General features: G+C 41.1%; 1 pseudogene; it reads right to left on the reverse strand.

Annotated features, from left to right (window-relative positions):
• Window positions 1–1,966: 1,966 nt before the first annotated feature.
• On the reverse strand, window positions 1,967–5,320 carry LOC120546298 (annotated as a pseudogene).
• Window positions 5,321–22,266: the final 16,946 nt, after the last annotated feature.

Here is a 22,266-nt window from a genome sequence, read left to right on the forward strand (position 1 = left end):
AGGAGTCTCTGAGCCGGTCTACAGTGGAGCGGATTGGGTCAGACATCCTGGTTCAACAACAACAACAACAACATCATCATCATCATCATCAAGCAGCAGCGGCCGCATCAGCAGCTGCAGCAGAAAAAGATGACCAGGAACTGTTTAGCCTACAGTCAGCTGAAGTCGTAGATGGAGTCAGAGGAGAGGGCGAACAGGAAGTCAGCAGTGCAGCTTCCAACAGGTTGCCCCTGTGCAGGTTCTGTCATCAACCCCTAAAGCAGGGCCCTGACAGCCCTCACATACTGTACATGACAGCTTCCCCCGGGGTACCAGGGAAATACACTACTGCCCCTCCAGAGTGTTCTTCCCCTACAAGGCACAGGGCATGGGGAAGGAGATGACCTGGGGGTTCAAACTGTTGGACTTCTATGAGGCTGAGAGACACAAAAATTCAAAGAGAAGACAGACAAATGGACTGCTAACCCACCAAACGACAAATATATCCTCTCGCACGTACACGCACGCACGCACTCACGCACACAAGACACACCACTGTGCATTGTCAGGACTGTTTCTTCTGTTTTCATAGCCAAGCAATTGTGATCTTTAGTTTAATTTAACTTAAAAAAAACAAACTGGGTGATCCGGTTACCTGCCACATTTCAAAGACTTGCAGGTTAAAATAGTGTTGGTGTACTCCGGGTGATCTGGTTACCTGCCACATTTCAAAGACTTGCAGGTTAAAATTTAAAAATAGTGTTAGTGTACTCTGGTGGTGATCCGGTTTTACTGCCACACTTCAATTATTAAAATGTCTTTTTTTTTTTATTAATCTCATATCTGTGCATTTGTCTTTTTAAATGGGTTCAATAAAAACACACTGTGAAAACCTGACCGCAAATGTTTCACATATTTACCTTTTTTCATTGAACTGAAGATGATCTTTCATTTTCACCTTAAAAAGGACAATTCCAGCGCAAAATTAACCTAGGGGTTAATAACATATGTGTACCCAGTCGACCCTTCTCTGCTAATCGAATGTGTATTTATCTTGAAACAAGCTAGCGCAAACCAGCGATTAGCTGCTAACGCTACCTTTCGGGGCAGAGGGTAAATCGCTATTTTATACCACTAACAAGGCTCAAAATAGCACCACACTTTAAAGGTAGCATAATGAGGGTCCCTACATGTAAACCGAAGCATTGAGAACTTTGTAAGTGTACAGACAGTTTATTAAAAAGATAGATTATAAAGACAGTAGCGTTCATGTTTACATGCGGGTGGCATCTTGGAAAACAATCATGACCAGTCGACTCACGAAGGCTGTGTTTGAGCTATGTTACTGGTAACTGGTTGCATGGCGTTCGTCGTTTGACTGATTGTGACTTCGAGATGGTAGCGTTAGCAGCTAATCACTGGTTCACGCTAGCTTGTTTCAAGCTAAATACACATTTGATTAGCATGAAAACATGTCCCAGAGAACGGTCGACTGGGTACACATATGTTACTAGGTTCATTTTGCGCCGGAATTGTCCTTTAACACAATATGAAGCAATTCTGGAGTCTAAGGGCACATTCACACCTTTTGATGTTTTTTAACAGTCACTGGTTCACACCTTTAATTCTGTAGACTCTGTGCGATTCGGGGTTGCAGTTGTAACATTGTTGCATTTATCACATGTTCATTTAGCCAGCGGCTAGAGCGGCAAAAGCCAACGATTTTTAGCTTACTATCAAACTACAAAGAAGCTGGTTTAGAGCAAGCTGTTGGGCAGTTTAAAGGGGTGGTTTTAACATCACATCTGTCTTATAGGTTTTGTAAATTAGCACTCTTTTACAGATTATTAATGCTTCCCAAAGTGGGTGTTTTAAGGGCAGGCCATGGGTGCCACAAGAATGGTTCATTTTACATTTTTTACAGTGCACTTTTAATATTCTTTCACTATATATAAAAAACAAGGCAACATTCACATTTATATTACATTTCCAAACATATAAAATGGAAACATGGAAATCATTAAATTACCATAACACATAACACCATGAAGAAAGTTTGACTGACCTCCACCTGTCTGAGCACCTCTCTGAGGGGTTCAGTAGCCGACTCCATCAGCTCGGTGTGAAAAGCCCCGCTGACTGGGAGAGGTTTGGTCCTCACGAACTGGAGACGTCGGGAATTTTGCTGGAGGAAATCCAGAGCCTGAGGAGACAACACAGTTATGATGAAAGAGATATCACAAGAGGATTCTATCTTATTTATTTATCTCAAACAATCAACAATGTTGCAAAGAAAAGATTTAATTAAATTATAACCACAAAATAAAACACAAACAATCAGAATTTTTTTTTTTTTTTTAAAAAGGATTAGTTCGAAAATGAGCAGGCAGAAGCAAATAGCTTATTTGGGCCTGCCCCTACTTCACAATATCATATTATTACAAAACAAATAGATATGCAAATACAGCATACAATCTTTCAGATCTTCCAATAACTTACAAGAATCTACAACAATACCTTTCCATTTAAGGTTGGGCGATGTCCCCTAAATTGGCACTTGACGATGTTTACAGTAAAACGTCGTGATGGACGATGATATCGTCATTGTCGGGGTTCTTTTTACATAAATATTTGTTTCTACTATATGGGCTAACAATTAACATAGAAACAATCTGACATACATTTAAATGCCCTCTGTAAATAGACAGTATTAAATGCTGGCGCTGGTAGGGGCAGTAAATAACAACTTGACCTACTTTCACTTAACTACAGTGCCGTAAAGTCTAGACTCAATCAGATGTCCGTGATCTGCTTAACGACAGGAAAGTGGAACGTTTGCCTTTAACAGAGCGACAGTAATAACCTAATATACCATTACTGAGTTTAAACTACATTATCAGTTATATTAGCACTGAATAACGCTTTCAATAAACAGAAACCCAACTCTGCACATGAACAGATGCGCAGTATTAGCTCACACATTTAATAGCACCCTCGTGAATTAGCCTACTGTTGCTAACGTACATTCATAAATCCTACATAACCTCATCATCAGACTTACTTATTCATGCATGCACACAGTAGTATCAACAAAGGTAGTCCAATGAAGGGATAAAGGAAAGTGTGATAGCGTTCCACGTTAACGCTTTTTTCTCTCTCGCTCGAGACAGCTGTGTCCAACCTGAGGCGCAGAGCATGTTTACCGCATGCTGATACGTTACTAGTCCAGGTAGCGTTTGTCTGACAGGGTGGGGGGCGTGGCATCAAGATGGTGGCTCTCCATCGTGATGCCGGTCAACCGTCCACGATGGACGATGATATCGTCCATCGGCACAACCCTATTTCCATTCCTATGTTTCGGTCTATTATTTTCTGTATTGGTCAATTAATGATTTCTTTAATCTATTTTTGAACTAATAATAAAACAACAAGGATGTAAAGGATTTTTTGTGGTACATTATATGTTCATCCTAAGGCTGCCATAATCCTACATACCTTTTGGTGCCCTGCGATGACCCTACCATCGGGGAACAGATAGTTGGCCACAGAGCAAACCGGCTCCTTGATCCTCAGGCTTGTGCAGTGCTCTTTAGCCTGCACACAGGCATGTTTATACTGGGCCTGTGGCCTACCGATGACTGACAGCATCCAACTAGCAACCAGCTCAGACGCTTTCTGCATGGCCTCTGCACGGACCTTCACTGCATACAGAGCTAGAAGACACATAGGGGGTCATGTATTATATTTCTTTTAACTGAGCAACATTTTTGTCATTTACAAGTTAAGAAACGCGTTTACCTTCTGCATAGTTCATGGCACCAGAAAAAAACCAGGGCAGCAAATTCTCCAACGCTGAAACCCGCAGCAGCAACACACGTCTCAATGGCCTGTGGACAGAAGTGTAGAGAGTTTAAAAAAAATATATACTAAATAAGATGTTTTACCCAAGGGCGTAACTTTGGGTTCGACAATGGGGGGGTTGAGATCTCTACTTTTGATCCAAATGGAAATTTTGAGCATATTAAACACTAGAGATGCACCGATAGACCGGCAGGTGACCGGAATTCGGCCGGTTTTCACGTGCTCGGCCATGACCAGCGACCGGCAGATCAGTCTGACGTATGCTGATTTCATGCCGGTCGTGATTGGATGTGAAAAGAAGGAAATGGTTCTAACATTGCATTTTAGATGTGTGTGAATATTCCACTTCAGGAGTAATTTATATAGTTCTATTTTATAGCGATCCATTATCTGTTAAAAAAAATTTCTAAGTTCTGTGCAAAATGTTCTATTAAAGAAAAGATAGAAAATAAATATTAGTGTGTGCTGTAAAGTGGTTAGAAAAAATGAAATCTGAATCGGCTAAAATCGGTATGAGCTGGCCTATAAGTCAAAGAAAATCGGAAATCGGCCTAGAAAGTTGTAATCGGTGCATCTCTATTAAACACTTCTTTTCCTGAATTCTGGTGAACGTTTTTGCAACAATGTGTGCCTTTTCTGCAACAAATTATGGTGCAAATGTCTTTAATTATTTAAAGGAAATTATTATTAATGGTTTTGATTATGGGGGGTTGTACCACCCCTCTGTAAATTAGCCAATGGTTTTACCCATTACTATTTTTACTCAAGTAAGATTTTGAATGCAGGGTTTTTACTTTTAATACATATTTGTATATTGTACTAAAACTATCAAAATACTTCTTTCACCGCTGCAAAAAAACTGCTGTCGATCGATTATAGATTATTAAAATCAGACAGCCACCTTGGGGTTTTCGTGGTTGAGCCTCTCTACCGCAGCCAGTGAAGTGACAAACACCACCGGCTGACAGTGAACCGTCTTCATCAGCTCCTCCTCGGGGCCCTCCAGGCACAGAGACAGCAGGTCGTACCCGAGGAGCTTCTGGGCCACCGTGAACATTTCCTTAACGTTAGGGTACTTCAAAAGTCCTCTACCCATGCCCATAAACTGGCTGCCCTGGCTGGGGAAGAGGAGAACGGAGCAGTCGCTGGGATCTTTCCTGGGTCTCCGCTCCATCGCAGGCGGCTCGCTTCCCAGGAGAAGAGTGGGGGTTTCGGGCAGAGGGTAGGGACCTCCATCCTGGGAGCCAAGGTGGCTGCTGGACAGTCTCCTGCTCCCAGAGACCAGCGACCTCAACTTCCCTCTGGAAGCTGCTGTCGCGACAACCACTGATGCCAACATGGCGTCACCTAATGATGTCTTCACGGATCAAGAAAGACCCATAATCTGCCTGGAAAAACTGTAACTATTTAACGAAAAACTAAGGTTTGTGCCTAACGGTCAGCATGAGACAGTCATGGGAGCTGTCATGTTAATTTAGGTCAAACACCAGATTTGATTTTTGTTTTCCTTCCGGTTCCCTTTCCGGTTCTTTTCTGCTGCAGCGACACCTTCAGGTCACAATATGTCATCATTTTGAAAAAAAGTACAAAATACAGAAGTAGGCTACAATAAAAAGGTATGAATAACTTTAAAAAAAAATATATATATTTTCACTTTATGTATTGTTTGCATTTTGTATTTGTATTTTTGGTTTTATCTTAGAATAAAACGTTATTGTCCCACCAATTATTTCCCGTTAAGACACAGTAAAACGGAACCAATAAACATAAAACAATATGGAAAAATAAACTATTATTACTATAAAATATTGATTACATATATGGTACATATACATATATATGGTACATATTACTTCCTGCTTCTTACAGTGCAGACGCTCTACTGCTTGCTCCTGCTTCTGCTTGCATATTTCTGCTGATAATCTTGCTTTTCCTCTTAGAGAAACTATGAGCAGCGGCTCTTGGATACTTATAAATCACTGGACTATACATTTTTTGTAGACATAGTAGGCTATTGTCCTATTTGAACATTTTTCTGCGTGAGCGTGGCCTACCAATAGCTCAAGCCTGTCCTAAAGTGACTGTAGCTAAAGCTAATTAGCAGCAAGATGCCACCCTTCTCCATAGAGGACTACTACAAACTCCTTCAGAAGATTGCAGTTCTGGAAACCAAAATATACCGGTTAGAAGTAAATGTGGAAGTGAACAGATCATGTGGAAATGACACCACTTTACCAGTGACCCAAAACAATGGACAAAAGCATGCTAACACACGGCTAACTAGCACCAGCAAGACCACAAAGAAACAAGAGGGCTGTGGAACGGATAATAAATCAACAAGTGGCAGTCCTCCCTGGAACTCTTTTGGTGCAAAGCCTAAGGGCGTTTTCACACATGAAAGTCCGAACCAAGGTCCGTACCAAGGTTCATGTTTTTGTTACATTGTATACATTTGATCCGGTAAGTTTTGGTTTCACACTGCAGTTTTGCAAGCGCACTACAGATCTATATGTGACAAAACTACGTCCTGCCGTCATCACATACGTGAGCTGCGTCTCCAGATACTTAGAACTGATTGGTTTGTTGACGGCTTCCCCGTCCTCTCGTATCCTCTCTCTGGGTCCGAGTTTAGGCTATTCAACTGACCGCTGCTCTCCCCTACTGCCGCGGCTCTTTTTGTTTTGTTGTGATGTAGAGAAGCAAGACACGGGAACTTTCTTTCTGGAGCATTTATTCAGAGACAAACTGAAACCTACACTGTACATTTACTACCACTTAACAAATAAACTGCTGATGTATTCTCTGCTCTGATAGCCGACAGTTGTCTACTCTGAGCGCATTTACTCTCTCTCTCTCTCTCTCTCTCTCTCACTAAGCACCGAGCTATTCCTTAAAGGAGCTTCCCCGGTCTTGTAACACGAGGAGAGCCTGCCAGAGCTTCCTGTATTTGGTCCGAAAGTCCGAACCATCCAAAAAATGCTTTCACACTATCAACGAACCGGACCATGGTTCAGTTTGGTCCGGACCGAGACCACCTCTTTTTGTTGGACCAAAATTTGGTCTTTTGATCCGGACCGTGGTCCGGGGGAGGTTTCACACCTTTAATTTTGGTTCGGATCAAACTAAAAAGTCCGAAAGTCCGGACCAAACGAGGTATGTGTGAAAACGCCCTTAGACAAAACAGCAATACCCTGTTTTAGCTTATTGATTGTTTTTTTTTCATATTAGAAAACCGCGGTTAAATGACCAACTTACCTGTTAAAAACTCTTTCCTAAGGGCTCCTGTATCAATACCTGCCTCTCCTATATACACCACCTTAAGAGCACTGGCAGGAGATGCAGCTTTCTTTCTTTTCCACTGGAGAATGCCCCTGTCTGGAAGGTCTTCTCTGTCCACACACAACTTAAATTCTGTTGTTGTGTCAACTTGATGTGCAAGGAAGTGCAATACATCTTCCGTACTTAAAGAGGACAGAGAACATATAAGATGGTCCCAAATTATAAAAACAATTTGTATACATTACTGCCATTTCATAGTTCCATCAAGCATTATGCTGAACAGTGTTTGGAAAAGAATAAAATTACATGTGATTATAAATGTGCTGTGTTAAATAATTTGATAGAATGTGATGTCTAGATAAGATGGTGTAAATTATGGTCCACAGAAATATTTCTGTATTTGATATAAACTCACACGAAGGGCATCTAAATAAAACATACCTTCTTGATTTACATACTGGAGTTTGAGCATGCGTACTTGGGCCACAAGTCACTGTACATTCAAAGCTGTACATGAAAAACAATGCAGTTTCAAACACCTAACACTGCATATGTATACATAGACAAAATATGTATTATACAGAGAGCTGAACAAAGCAGATTACCTCTCTCCACATAGGCTAGCATGGAATGTGATCTCATCGTCTGGGAATTCTGTGGTGCAAATTGGACAAACCACCTGAAGTTTGAAAGAAAGTTGCTCCATGTTACAAGCAACTGAAACGATTACTGGTGCAAAAGGCAATTAAAGTGATTTTGGATTTTAGTTATGGCCTTACCTTGCACTTGTTCTCCACAACCCATAACTCATCAGAGGACTGCAGATTTACAAAACAGTATTTTAAGTAAAATATTCATATAAATTCAAAAGCCAAATATTAAATGAAAATTAAAAGCCAATGTTAAATTGAAATTCAAAAGCCAAATATTACAGTTTTTTTGGATTGCTTACACACTAACATTAAAAGTAGTACACTATTAGCAAAACCTTACACTCAAGAAGCAAAACATCAGCCGATATTTGCACAACTATAAGCACATTGTCAACCTCACACTTGTTGCAAAACTCTACACACAGTGATTTGCAAAACACTAAACACACTTAACATACATTACACACAAAAATCTATCATGAAGTCACTTCCTTGCAATACCAAAGCACTGACTGTCAAATTACCGCACCGTCCAACCAATTGGTTCAACACAGTCATCAGGTGTGCAAACACTTGTTTGCCTAATTGTAGACACACCAATCAGGTGTATAAGCACTATAAAAACCAGCCGGTGAGTTCATTGGTCTTCAAGCACAATGGAAAGAGTCAGAGAAAGAGTAAGACGAGGAGAACGAGGAGGAGGACAAGGAGGAGGAGGAAGAGGAATCAACAGAGGAGGAATCAACAGAGGAAGAGGAAGAGATGGAGGCCATGCTGGAGGTAGAGGTAGAGGAAGAGGAAGAGGAAGACAAGAAGGTGCTCAAAGAGGACCGAATCTGACAAATGAGACACTGGTTGACCACGTTGTCAACCACGGCCTGACGCTGAGGGAGGCTGGAATGCGAGTACAGCCAAATCTAAGCCGATACACAGTGGCAAGTGTGATAAGAACATTTCGACTGGAAAATAGGTATTGTAAAAATATCATCATATCAAACACATCTGCACGGTTTCAGTAACTGCTTACAGTACTGTATTCTATGCACTATCAGCACTTCTGTTACCTTTTCCTGTGAAATTACTGTACTTTTGTAAACTGTTTTTTTTTTTCTACATAGGATTGAGGGTCAGGAACAACAAGGGGGAAGGCCTCCTATGTTCACAGAACAGCAAGAGAGGGAGATAGTAAACATGGTTTTGGCCAACAATGCTATAACACTCAATCAGCTCCAAACTACCATTGTCAATAACCACGCCAGTTTCAACGATATTCATCAGGTCTCAACATCAACACTGGCACGCATCCTAAAAAACAACCATATTCAAATGAAGCAAATTTATCGAGTGCCTTTCGAGCGCAATTCCGACAGGGTGAAACGACTGCGGCATGATTATGCAGAGGTATGTATTCACTTTAGCAGTGTGATCTTGCATACTGTCTCATAATCTTTTACTGTACTGTAATATCTATACTACATCTACACTGAACTACACAATTTTGCCTGACACTGTTCTTCAGAGAGTTTTACGAATGGATGGAGAGGAGATCCAGCATGAGTTCATTTACGTAGATGAGGCTGGGTTCAACCTGACGAGAACACGAAGGAGGGGAAGAAACACCATTGGCCACAGGGCTATAGTCGATGTCCCAGGGCAACGTGGGGGTAATATAACACTCTGTGACTGTGCAGCCATTACACAGAATGGGGTCCTCCACCGCCATGCCCATATGGGCCCTTACAACACAGCACTCATACTTACATTCTTGGACCAATTGCACAACATAACAGCAGCAAATCAAATCGATCATATGCAATACATTGTTGTCTGGGACAATGTGTCCACCGCTCTGCTCTGGTTCAGAACTTGTTTCAGCAACATCCACATTTCACCGTCCTTTATCTTCCACCATACTCTCCATTCCTCAACCCTATAGAAGAGTTTTTCTCGGCATGGCGGTGGAAGGTATATGATCTGCGTCTCCAGGCTGAGGTAACCCTCATCCAAGCCATGGAGGAGGCCTGGGACCAGAGGGAGGTAGCAGCAATGCAAGGATGGATTCGTCATTCAAGACGTTTCTTTCCAAGGTGTCTTGCTAATGACATTGCCTGCGATGTTGATGAAATTCTCTGGCCAGATCCAGCTAGGCGAAGAGACAATGTCTAGTTTTTTTTTTTTTTACAGTAAACTTACAGTACAATACGTAAAGTGACATTTTGTTACAGTATTATGAATCTCCCTATCAACATTTTGGGCGTGTTGAGAAATAAATGAGTTTCTTCAGTCTGCAACATTGGTCTTGTGTAGTGTTTGGTGAATTTACATTATATTTGTACTTTGTTGATGGTAGCCTACTCTAATCATAGGGAAGTAGAAGTGCTAAAAGTGTTTTAGGTTTATCACAGCAGAGTGTAACTCGTGCAAACAGAGTATAGTAATGTGAAACGTGTGTGTTTCATATGGTAACAAAGTGTGGTTTTTAACCTCTCAAGGGTCACCGTCCCGTCAACGGGACACTTTGTGACTGTGGCGTCGCTGTAACCTCGATAAAACGTCCACTCATTAGCGTTTTTATAACTTTAAAGCATTAAATCTTCCAACTATACAGCCATGCGACACACCAATTGAAAACTTAGCCTCTAATGATTAATTTAAGCCCACATACAAAGCATAAGGTGATTTATAGCAGTTACACAACTGTTACAAAGTAACTGAAAATAAAACAATTCAGCCGTAACCTGTGCAGCTGGTCGTTAGAGCTGAGAGTGCATGCATACCTGTTTTCGTTGTCCTTACAGCAAAAAAGTGGTATTTTGCCCAAAACTTGATTTTCATAAATCCCCAAGAGTCCAAGGAAAGGTAATATCCAAGCTTTATATTCCAAAACGATCTCTTCGCCTCACAATGTTGACGTTTCTGGCCGAATCACAACGGAAAAACGCGAAACAGTTTTCCATTTCCGCACTTCAATCGCCGATAGCTTCGCTCCCCAGCTTCCTACATGATTGTTGTGGGCGTCATTGTATTCCCTAGCTTCTAAGCTTTCGATCGAAATCTCATATTAGCCAATCCGTTCAGGTTTGCCTATGGCCAATGGAAGCGGACAAGCCGATGACACCATGTCAGGGACCACGTTGAGACGATCGACATTTGCACGGACCAGTTAGATTTAAATGCTACAAGACCCGTCTACCTTTTTAGCCAATGAGCAGACAATTCGAATGATACCAAATATGGGCATGACATTTTAACCCTGTATTGGCAGGAGCTCTATCAAAGCAAAAACTGGGCCTATCATCAGAATATCACAGCCTATGGAATTTGTAATGACTTATTTCTATATATTTATGTATATAGTTATTTCTAGTATGTTTGTGATTGATGTGGGTGTGTTTGCGTATTTGAGAAGTGTTTTATTATGTATTTATTGGCTTTTTTCTTTGCACTTTTCAAATTAAAATAAGAAAAACGGACAGACATTTCTGTAGAAATAAATTCATATAAAATCAATTTTTAAGTCTTTTGGCTTCTGGATTCTTTCTATAGTAAGCTGAGACATGTGGCTATGGCATGGGTGTATATGTATCTTACTAGATGTGTTTACAGTATTTTATTTTAATCATTTAACAGATGTATGACACACACACACAGAGACACACACACACACACAGACACACAGAAGAAAATATTGATTAGTGTGAAATTCCTCAACAATTATTAAACTGCATTTATTTACTTTTTATTCAAACTGTAAAGTGTTTTAATTTGTGTATTGATGCTAGAAGCTAGTGTTCTGAGAGACAATGACTACGTTTACAAGCTGTCAATTTTCGGGTTATAGTCGGGTTAAGGTCACTATTCGGGTTTCTGAAACATTCGGAATAACCCGTTTACATGTGTGAGCAGAGAGAGTTACTCCTACATGGAATTTGTAATCAATTGGCAATATCCCGACGTACGCGGCGACGTTTAAGCGTCTGGGAGCGTAACCCCGGACAACCTTAAGACGCAATAACTTTTCGGTCACCTTCTTATAAATCTCACTATCTCGGTACTTTCTGCCATCAACAAAGACATTATATTCATGGTTTTCACCACACTAATAAAGAAATTGGTTTCCTCCTGCGCCCAAAAGTGTGGTGCTGTGCGCGCCCGCCATGTTTACCTCTACTTCTTGTTTACTTCCGGTATACTGCGTGCAGGTTTTCTGCATTGACATATATATAACTATATTATTATAGTATATAATTATTATTATAACTATGTTTTCTGGCGCATACAAGAAGTTCCTCTACTAAAAGACCAAGATTCCTTGCGATAGAACATCGCAGAACACAAATCAATGTTCCTTTTGATGGGGATATGCCGATACGCGTTTACATGACCAAAATTTCGGGTTAGAAAAGGGGTAACCCAGGTAGCATATTCGGGTTTTTAAAAACCGGAATATGAGCATATTCGGGTTTTTGCCGGTGTTTACATGGCCGTGCGCGACCGGGTTATTGCTAATATTCCGGTTTTGAACGGGTTATTGGCTGCATGTAAACGTAGTCAGTGTGTGTTGTCTGTGTGTGTGTCGGTGTGTCTGTGTCGTTGTCTGTGTGTGTGTTTTTGTGTGTGTGTGTGATTATGTGTGTGTCTGTGTTTTTGTGTGTGTGTCTCTTTGTGGGTTTGTTTTTTAATTTAATTTAATTTCGAACAAAACAAAAAAATACATATACGCATACAGTATGTACCCATATATATATACACACAAATACACACACACACACACACATATATATATATATACACATACATACATACACACACACATACATATATATATATATATATATATATATATATATATATATATATATACACATATATATATATACATACATACACACACACACACACACAGGAAAAAAGAACAATATCCATACAGTGTTTACAAATAATATTAAAAATACTATTACAATTTCTAATTTCAAAAATGTGTCTGTAAAGAAGCAGGATGAACCCTAAGCTTGTAATGTTTCCTACCCCTCATTCACTTCAACTCGTTTCTTTATTTATCATATATTTTTACAACAGGATAACCAATAAACACAACAATACATCTCAAATTTTTCACGATTCAAATCTTTTGTTTATTTATTTACATTTTAGGTAAGTCAACAACCCATTTCCGTAATCCATCCCTATAACAATCCGCACACTAACCCACCTTCACAATCATCTCTCTTCCTCTTCATATCCTTTTAATAAAGTGTTTTTATATAACTTTTTAAACTTTATTATATTTGTATATGTTTAAGCTCCTGGTCTAACCCATTCCACAAACTCACCCCACCGATCGTGATGCACATACTTTTTAGAGTTTTTTAAAGTTTATTTGTTCTCTCAGGTTATACGTACCCTGTCTTTCCATAAACATTTTTTGTAAATTTCCTGGAAGTAAATTATGTCTTGCTTTGAACATGATTTGTGCAGTCTTAAATTTAACCAGATCAATGAATTTCAGAATATGTGACTTGAAGAATAAAGGACTTGTATGCTCCAGGTATCCGACATTATTTATGATTCTGATTACTCTCTTTTGTAATGTGCATAAGGACTGTAGGTTGGTTTTGTACAGTTGAAACCAGATATTTACATACACAAAAACTTTTATTTCTTTACGGTCATACATTAAATCAGAGTAAACTTTTTCTGTTTTAGATCAATACATATTAACATATTTTTTTGCATTTGTTAAATGTCAGAATCGAGCGAGGGAGAATTGTTATGTATTTTTTTTATCACTTTCATCAAAGTCAGAAGTATACACACACTTCCTTAGCATTTGGTAGAATTGCCCCGAAACTGTTTCACTTGGGCCAAACGTTTTGGGTATCCTTCCACAAGCTTTCTACAATAGTTTGCTGGAATTTTGGCCCACTCCTCTTGACAGAACTGGTGTAACTGGGTCAGGTTTGTAGGCCTTCTTGCTCGCGCTCACCTTTTCAGTGCCACCCACAAATTTTCTATGGGATTGAGATCAGGGCTTTGTGATGGCCACTCCAATACATTGACTTTGTTGTCCTTAAGCCACTTTGTAACTAATTTGGAGGTATGCTTGGGGTCATTGTCCATTTGGAAGACCTATTTGCGACCAAGCTTTAAATTCCTGGCTGATGTCTTCAGATGTTGCTTCAATATATCCACAAAATTTTCTTTTCTCATGATGCCATCTATTTTGTGAAGTGCACCAGTCCCTTCTGCAGCAAAGCAGCCCCACAACATTATACTACCACCCCCATACTTCACAGTTGGGATGGTGTTCTGAGGCTTCAAAGCTTCGCCCTTTTTCCTCCAAATATAACGTTTATCATTATGGCCGAACAGTTCAATCTTTGTTTCGTCAGACCACAGGACATGTCTCCAGAAATTAAGATTTTTGTCCCCATGTGCAGTTGCAAACTGTACTCTGGCTTTTTTATGGTGGTTTTGAAGTAATGGCTTTCTTCTGCCAGAATAACCTTTTAGCTCATGGTGGTACAGGACTCGTTTACTGTGGATAATGACACGGTCTTACCAGTTTCAGCTAGCATCTTCACAAGGTCTTTTGCTGTTGTCCTGGGATTGATTTGCACATTTCGCACCAAAAAACGTTCATCTCTGGGACTCAGAATCCATCTCCTTCCTGAGCGGTATGATGGTTTTACATTCCCATGTTTTTTATACTTGCGTATTATTGTCTGAACAGATGAACGTGGGACCTTCAGGGATCTGGAAATTGCACCTAAGGATGAGCCACACTTGTGGAGCTCCACAATTCTTTTCCTGATGTCTTGGTTGATTTCTCTTGATTTTCCCATAATGTCAAAGAAAGAGGCTCTGTGTTTGAGGTGTGCCTTTATATGCATCCACAGGTGTGCCACCAATTAACTCAAATGGAATCAATTAACCGATCAGAAGCTTCTTAAGCTCAGAATGGAATCATCTGGAGTTTTCTTTTGTAAAGAACTAACAGTAAAGAAATAAAAGTTTTTGTATTTTTTTCTGAAGTGTATGTAAATATCTGGTTTCAACTGTATGTATTTTCCCAGATTTCCACACAGTAACTTTGAAATGGTTGTATGAGGGTATTATACAGAGTATGTAATGATTTACGGTCTAAAATATGTCTTGATTTATTTATTATTGCTATGGTCTTAGCTAGTTTTGCTTTGACATGGTTTATATGAGGTTTCCAGCAGATTTTGTGGTCTAAAATCACACCAAGAAATTTATTTTCATATACTCTTTCAATACTTATGTTATCGATTTTTAATTATACTTGAGGGTTTATTTTATGTTTTCCAAATAACATTATCTTTTCTTTTGCTTATATTTAATGACAGTTTATTCACATCAAACCACTGTTTTAATTTGGCAATTTCTGGTGTGATCATCTCCAAAAGCTGCTGTAAATTATCACCAGAACAGAAAATATTTGTATCATCCGCTAATAAAATAAATTTTAGTATATTCGATACTGTGTGTGTGTGTGTGTGTGTGTGTGTGTGTCTGTGTGTGTGTGTCTCTTTGTGTTTGTGTGTGTGTGTGATTACCTTTCAGGTTCACTGTTCAGAGAAAACGAAAATGAAAGAGTACTTTTCCATGCATAAATGGTTGGTTCAGTGTTGTCACAGAGACAGACAGAGAGAGAGAGAGAGAGAGAGAGAGAGAGAGAAAGAGAGACAGAGACAGAGAGAGAGCGAGAGAGAGCGAGAGAGAGAGACAGAGATAAAGCAGCTTGCCAGCAGCTTCCTCGCGCACAATCGATCCTTCAATCAGCAGAGCGAGACAGCAGAGAGAGAGATTGTTTTGACATTTAAAAGTTCATCAACTGAAGGTAAGTTCAGATTCTAAACCAGACTCCACTGAACAAACAAAGCATTTAAGAAGTAGTCCAGACTTTGACTTTGTAAAATATCATAAATCAGATTTTCTTCTGGTGATAATTCTTACTGGTGCGTCTGAAAACACTAAAATGAGAGATTTACAGACAGAGTCTGGCATTGCGCTGTGAACTCAACTCTGTAGAAAGAGTTGACTCATATTTCTGAATTGTAAATAGTGTCTAATGGTTTAGTTTATAATGACTATTAATAATAATGTTCTGTAAGCACCAGTTACCCCCTTAAATACTTCTTATTTTCAGACAAAGGTAGAATAAAATCAGTCATTTAAACAGCTGAATTTGATCCTTGAATCAGGTGAACTATGGAGAATTGAAATAGAGAATTTCTTTATTAAATATTTAATTGTACATTAAAACAGGAATTCATACATTGGTTTTCAAATTAATTATGTACAAGAGGAACTGTAAAAACAGTTAAACTTTAAAACAGTAAATAAAAACAGAATTAAAAAATATGTGCACCACAATTCATTATTGGATAAACACTGGCCAAACTTGAGGCCCGTGGGCCAAACCCGGCCCCTCGAAGATTTTGATTCGGCCCCAATATCATCTTAGGTTCACCATACTAAAGACAATTTGAGACATGCAGTAATACAGTCAAATATATTCAACTTTTTCTAAATAAAAGCATGATAATTAATTATGGCCCTGCAATTAAAAATTATATATAAAGGTATCGACAAAAACAATATATTTGCAATATATAAACAAACAGATTAATTCACTTTAACCTGCTTTCCTCTCTCAGATCCATCCATCCATCCACCCACACACCCATCCATTAAGATGAGTGGACGCGGAGGCAGACGCGGAGGCGGTGGTGGAGGCGGTGGTGGAGGCGGACGCGTAGGCGGACGTGGAGGCGGAGGCAGTGGTGGAGGCGGACGCGGAGGCGGTGGGGGAGGCGGACTCGGAGCCAGTGGTGGAGGTGGTGGTGGAAAAAAACATATATATATATTATATATATATATATATATATATATATATATATATATATATATACATATATATAAGTAAAAAGTACAATATTTCTGAAAAGAAAAGGCTCAAGTATAGTACAAGTACCTCAACATTTTGGGCTTAAGTAATGGGGCTGGAGAGATGGGACTTGAGGCGGTCAGTAAGGTCAGTGTGGTATGAGGGGGCCAGATGGTGGAGGGCTTTGTAGGTGACGACCAGGATTTTGTAGGTGATCCGGTGGGAGATAGGAAGCCAGTGGCGTTATTTGAGGACTGGATTGATGTGGTGCCAGGATTTGGAGCGGGTGATGAGTCAGTCGGCTGCGTTCTGGACCAGTTGGAGTCGGTGGATGTTGGTAGAGCTGATGCTGAGGAGAAGTGAGTTGCAGTAGTCCAGTCGGGAGGAGATGAAGGCGTGAATGAGTTTTTCAGCAGCGGGGGGTGTGAGAGAGAGTCTGATTTTGGCGATGTTGCGGAGGTGAAAGAAGGAGGTTTTAATGACTTGACGGATGTGAGGCTCAAGGGAGAGGGTAGAATCAAAGATGGACTGTATTTAAGATAACGCCAAGGTTGCAGGCCTCGGGTGATGGGGAAACAATGGTGCCGTCGATGGTGAGAGTGGGGTTATTGGTTTTGCTGAGTGTGGATTTGGAGCCGATGAGGAGGAATTCTGTTTTGTCGCTGTTGAGTTTGAGGAAGTAGGTGTCATCGGCATAGCAGTTAAAGTCCAGGTTGAAGTGGCAGAGTATCTGACCAAGAGGTAGGATGTAGATGATGAAGAGGAGGGAGCCGAGTACGGAGCCTTGGGGAACGCCTTGAGTGACTGTGGCTGTGGCAGAGGTGTGGTTATGGAGAGAGATGAAGTGGGATCTGTTGGATAGGTAGGAGTGGAGCCAGCTGAGTGCAGTACCTTCAATACCAATGTCTTTGAGTCTGGTGAGCAGGATGTTATGGCTCACAGTATCGAAGGCTGCACTCAGGTCGAGGAGGATGAGGATGTTGAGGGAACCGGTGTCAGCAGAGGTGAGGAGGTCGTTGAGGACTTTGAGAAGAGCGGTTTCTGTGCTGTGGAGGGGGCGAAAACCAGATTGGAGGGGTTCGAATTGGTTATTGGCATGAAGATGGGTTTGTAGTTGTGAGGCGACTATGCGTTCCAGGGTTTTACACAGAAAGAGGATGTTGGATATTGGGCGGTAGTTGTTGAGGGAGGAGGGATCCAGACCAGGTCTTTTAAGGATTGGGGTGACCGCGGCAGTTTTGAAGGCTGAGGGGACAGTTCCAAGGGACAGTGAGGAGTTGAAGAGGTTAGTGAGGTAGGGGCATAAGACGGGGAGGCAGGACTTCAGGAGTGGAGTAGGGAGGCGGTCAAGGGACCAGGTAGTGGGTTTGGAAGAGCTGATGAGTTTGGAGATTTCAGGAGGAGTGACCAGGTCAAACTGGGAGAGCAGGCAATGAGGAGGAGGGGTCGGGAGGTCAGGAGAGATGGGGAGAGGAGGGGCCATGGTGGGTGCTGGAGTAGATACTGAGAAGTGAGATACAGGGGATAGAGATTGGTAAATGATGTTGATTTTGTCAACAAAAAAGTGGAGGACTGAGTTGCAGAAATCCGGAGTAGAGGTAGGGAGGGTGTTGGTCCGAGGCTTGATGAGGTTGTTCATTGTGGAGAAGAGGGTTCTGGGGTTTTGGCAGGGGTTGGTGAGGATGGTGGAGAGGTAGGCAGATTTGGCAGCAATCATGGCGTGAGGGTTGAGTCCAGGTGGAGAGTGGTGGAGAGCAGGTCAGAGAGATGGTGGGGATTGATTGATTTAAGGTTGCGGAAGGTGATTTCTCTGAGGAGGCGGGGGGAGTGGGGTTGGAGAAGGGATGGTGAAACATATCAGTTTGGGATCAGAGAGGGGAAAGAGGCATGGATGGAGGTCGAGCACCGGTTGGTTTGTGGAGCAGACCAGGTCGAGGATGTGTCCTTTTTCATGGGTGGGGAATGTGACATGTTGGGTAAGAGAGAAGTTGAGGCTAAGAACATCAATGAGAGCAAAAGAATTACATAAACATTTAAAATAAAATTATTAAAATATGCTCAATTATGTTATTCAAATACTGATAATAATTTGGAGAAAGAACAACAGTGACTAAAAGTAAGCCCAGGGATTTATTTGCTTGGACCAACCATGAGGTGGAACTGCTACTGAAAGGCATGCAAGCTTATCTAACCGACAAGACTGACTGATGTGGGTGTCTGCATTCGTTTCCAAAGTTCTCTGTTTCTGCCCGTACAGACTACAACGCAACCCTGGCTGTGGCTGACGATTTGACTGAATCATTTGATTTCATTACTCAGTGTAATAAAATAGAAAACAAATGTACTTTCCCCCCAGTTTCCAACCTGAGCCATTTTGCGTGTCAGGCCAATGCGATGACTAGTGCACTATGGAAACTTCGATAGGCCTGGCCACCATTTCAAGACAGGGACAGTTTTCCAGGCAGGTTATTGAGATTTTAAATCAGCAGAGTTTGATTGTGCAAAGTAAACTCGAACAAACTGGTTTCCACCTAGTTTCGAACTGGGGACGTTTCGCGTGTGAGGCAAACGTGATAACCGCTACACTAACGAAACCAATGAAAAGCATTTTTTTCACGTTCGTCGGGAAATGCACCATTCATATTTTACTTAAAATGTTAAAAATGCCGTTTGACATGTCTATTTTTGACACATAGATATGTTAAACAGGATTCAGTCACAGCTGCTCTGTCATGGATATGAGTGACAGTGAATATATAGTAAACCTAAATGTTTCCACATGTATTCACTGTCGCCTAAATGCTGTAATAGCGCCACCTAGCGAGTAACGTGCCAAATCTTGTTCTTGGGTGTTCCTCGTTAGTATAGTGGACAGTATCTCTGCCTGTCACGCGGGGGCCAGTCGCGTATAGGTGTAGAAGACTTTTTCGCAAAAAACGGAAAGAAAAAAATAGATGTTTTCCTGACCGGAAGCCTCTCCAAAAGAGCAGGGTTCGAATCCACCCTTACCCAAACAAATTGTCCTGTATTTGTTTCAGAATTTTATGCTACAGCATGTCTGTATTACACAAAACAATTATATATAAAGTTTTTAACCGTTTAATGTTAAATTTAATTCAATATTTTTTTTTCAAATGATGTGGAAATATTATAAGACTCATGATTTGAATGTTATGACAATAATACTTTTACATGCTGCTACTGGTAAAAGTTGAATTTAACTTAATAATAGTACATTATTGTATAATGATACAAAATAGCAAAGCACTATATCAATTTATGTTTAATTTTATTTCATTTTTTAAGACGTTTACTTCCTCAGTCAAATAAAGACACAGTGATGCTTTCAAGATATTTTATTAAAAAACTACCTAATTCTAAAACACACCAAATAAAGATCTAAAACACAATACAAATCTAAAACACACAATAAAAATGTACAAACTGTGTAAAATAAAATAAATATAGACAAATGTAAAAACAAATAATAATAAACTTTCTGAATTGATATTTATCATTAAAATATTACATATTAACACACTTATTTACATTGTTACAGAAGAGTGCATGTGAACAACTGAGAGACTGTGATGTGATGATGAAAAAGTGATGATGATGATTCAGACCAGCTATCCAGTGAAGGTGAATAAAGTTGAATAAACTAAAATATCACAATGAAAGAGTAGTGTGTGTGTGTGTGTGTGTGTGTGTGTGTGTGAGAGAGGGTATATTTGAAGTTGAAGTGTTCATTTCTTTTTCTCTGCGACCCATCTGTCCCTTTCAGTCTCATAGAAGTCCGACAGTTTGAACTCCCCCCAGGTCATCTCCTTCCTCATGCCCTGTGCCTTGTAGAGGGAGAACACTCTGGAGGGGCAGTAGATGTATTTCCCTGGTACCCGGGAAGCTGTCATGTATGTGGGGGGCTGTCAGGGCCCTGCTTTAGGGGTAGATGACAGAACCTGCACAGACGACCTGTTGGAAGCTGCACTGCTGACTTCCTCTTTGCCCTCTCCTCTGCCACCCTCCTCCACTCAAGCCCCCTCTGTCTGCGCCCTCCGGCTCCGCTCAAAGAAGGAGACGCAGCAAAGTCCTCAAAAGACATCCGAGGGTTTGTGAGGCCTTCGTCTGCATACGTCTTAAACACCTTTGTGGAGCAGTAAAAGTATTTGATTGTTTGTGTCTGATAAAAGAAATGAACTGATGAGCCATCGCCAAGATACCGGGACTTGGGCTGACCACAGGCTACACAGTTCCTGGTCTTTTTTTGCTGCTGCTGTGGCTGCTGCTGATGTTGTTGTTGTTTTTGCATTAACTCTGCTACAATCCGCTCCACTGTAGCCCGACTCAGAGACTCCTCCTGGGGCGGAGCAACAGGTGAAGGGTTGAAAGTAGCAGGAGGCAGAGTTATGACAGGCACGCTGGTCGTTTGACTGCCTGTAGTCAAACTCTGCCACAGCTGCTGTGTCTCAAACTTTCTCTGGGCTGGTATTGAGGGAGGAGCTGGTGTTTTTAATTTGGCCAGATGCTTTACATATCTGGAGATATGTTGGCATGTGGTTGGATGAAGGAGGCTGTTGGGGTCAGTGCAGCCCTCTGGACCATGGCAGCATAGTCTCTGGCGTCCACCCGCTTCAGAAAGTCTTTTGACCCATGGTGCATTAGCCAGAAGCCCGTCGATGGCGCGCCTCATGGCTTCTGTCCACCGGCTGTGGTCCAAGACTTGAACAAGGCCTCCCGTCTTGATTGGTCCAGTCGGCGGGCGGAGCAGGGAACGGGCGTGCTACCCTGAATGGTGTAAACAATAAAGCATACATTTATTATATTGTTTTTGCCAAACTTGGATAAAACATGGATTAAAAAATGTATATGTTGATTGTGTGAAGAGTTGATCAGTTAAATTTGTTACATTTATCATATATTATATTCTCCCATAGTTTTAAACTTTGGATGCACTAAGTTTTTCCTTATTAAATATTATCAGGCCTGCTTTATACTGTGAGGTATGTATACCTGTATCCATCAAAGACTGAGTCCCGGATTTGGCTCTGGCCGCTGCGGTATCAAGGGTGGCTGGGACTGCTGGGACTGCTGGGACTGCTGGGATTGGGAAATGGTTTCAGTGCCCTGCTGGAAAGATAGGATGGGCACCGCCCCAACTGGCTCATCACTGGTCTCCTGAAATATAACATAAAATATAGTGATTTAGTCAGTCGCAGTCGGTCGGTCAGTGATAACAGTGAGTGTTAAGTCTGGATTACCTGAGAGTCTGTGTCCACCACAGCAGCAGGGCAGTGATCCTCTGTCTCCATGGCTACAGCAGCTGGGATGTTGGGCTGTACCTTGTGCTTGTCCCAGTTCAACACAACAGGGCCGACAACCCTGGCGCCACAAACTGCAGTCCAAATCTCTCCCCTGTGTCCCTGTTTGTATTTTGCAGCCTGGGATATTTTGCTTGGCCTGTCACCTTGACAGAGGCTGTGTTCAGTCCTGAAATTAACAGGGGGTCGAACACAGCTGGCAGCTCCACACCAGGCTGTTTCAGGTCCACCAGCCTCTGGAAGTTCCACCGCACCACTCCAG

This window comes from Perca fluviatilis, chromosome 18 (genome assembly GCF_010015445.1).
Source record: "Perca fluviatilis chromosome 18, GENO_Pfluv_1.0, whole genome shotgun sequence".
NCBI lineage: Eukaryota > Metazoa > Chordata > Actinopteri > Perciformes > Percidae > Perca > Perca fluviatilis.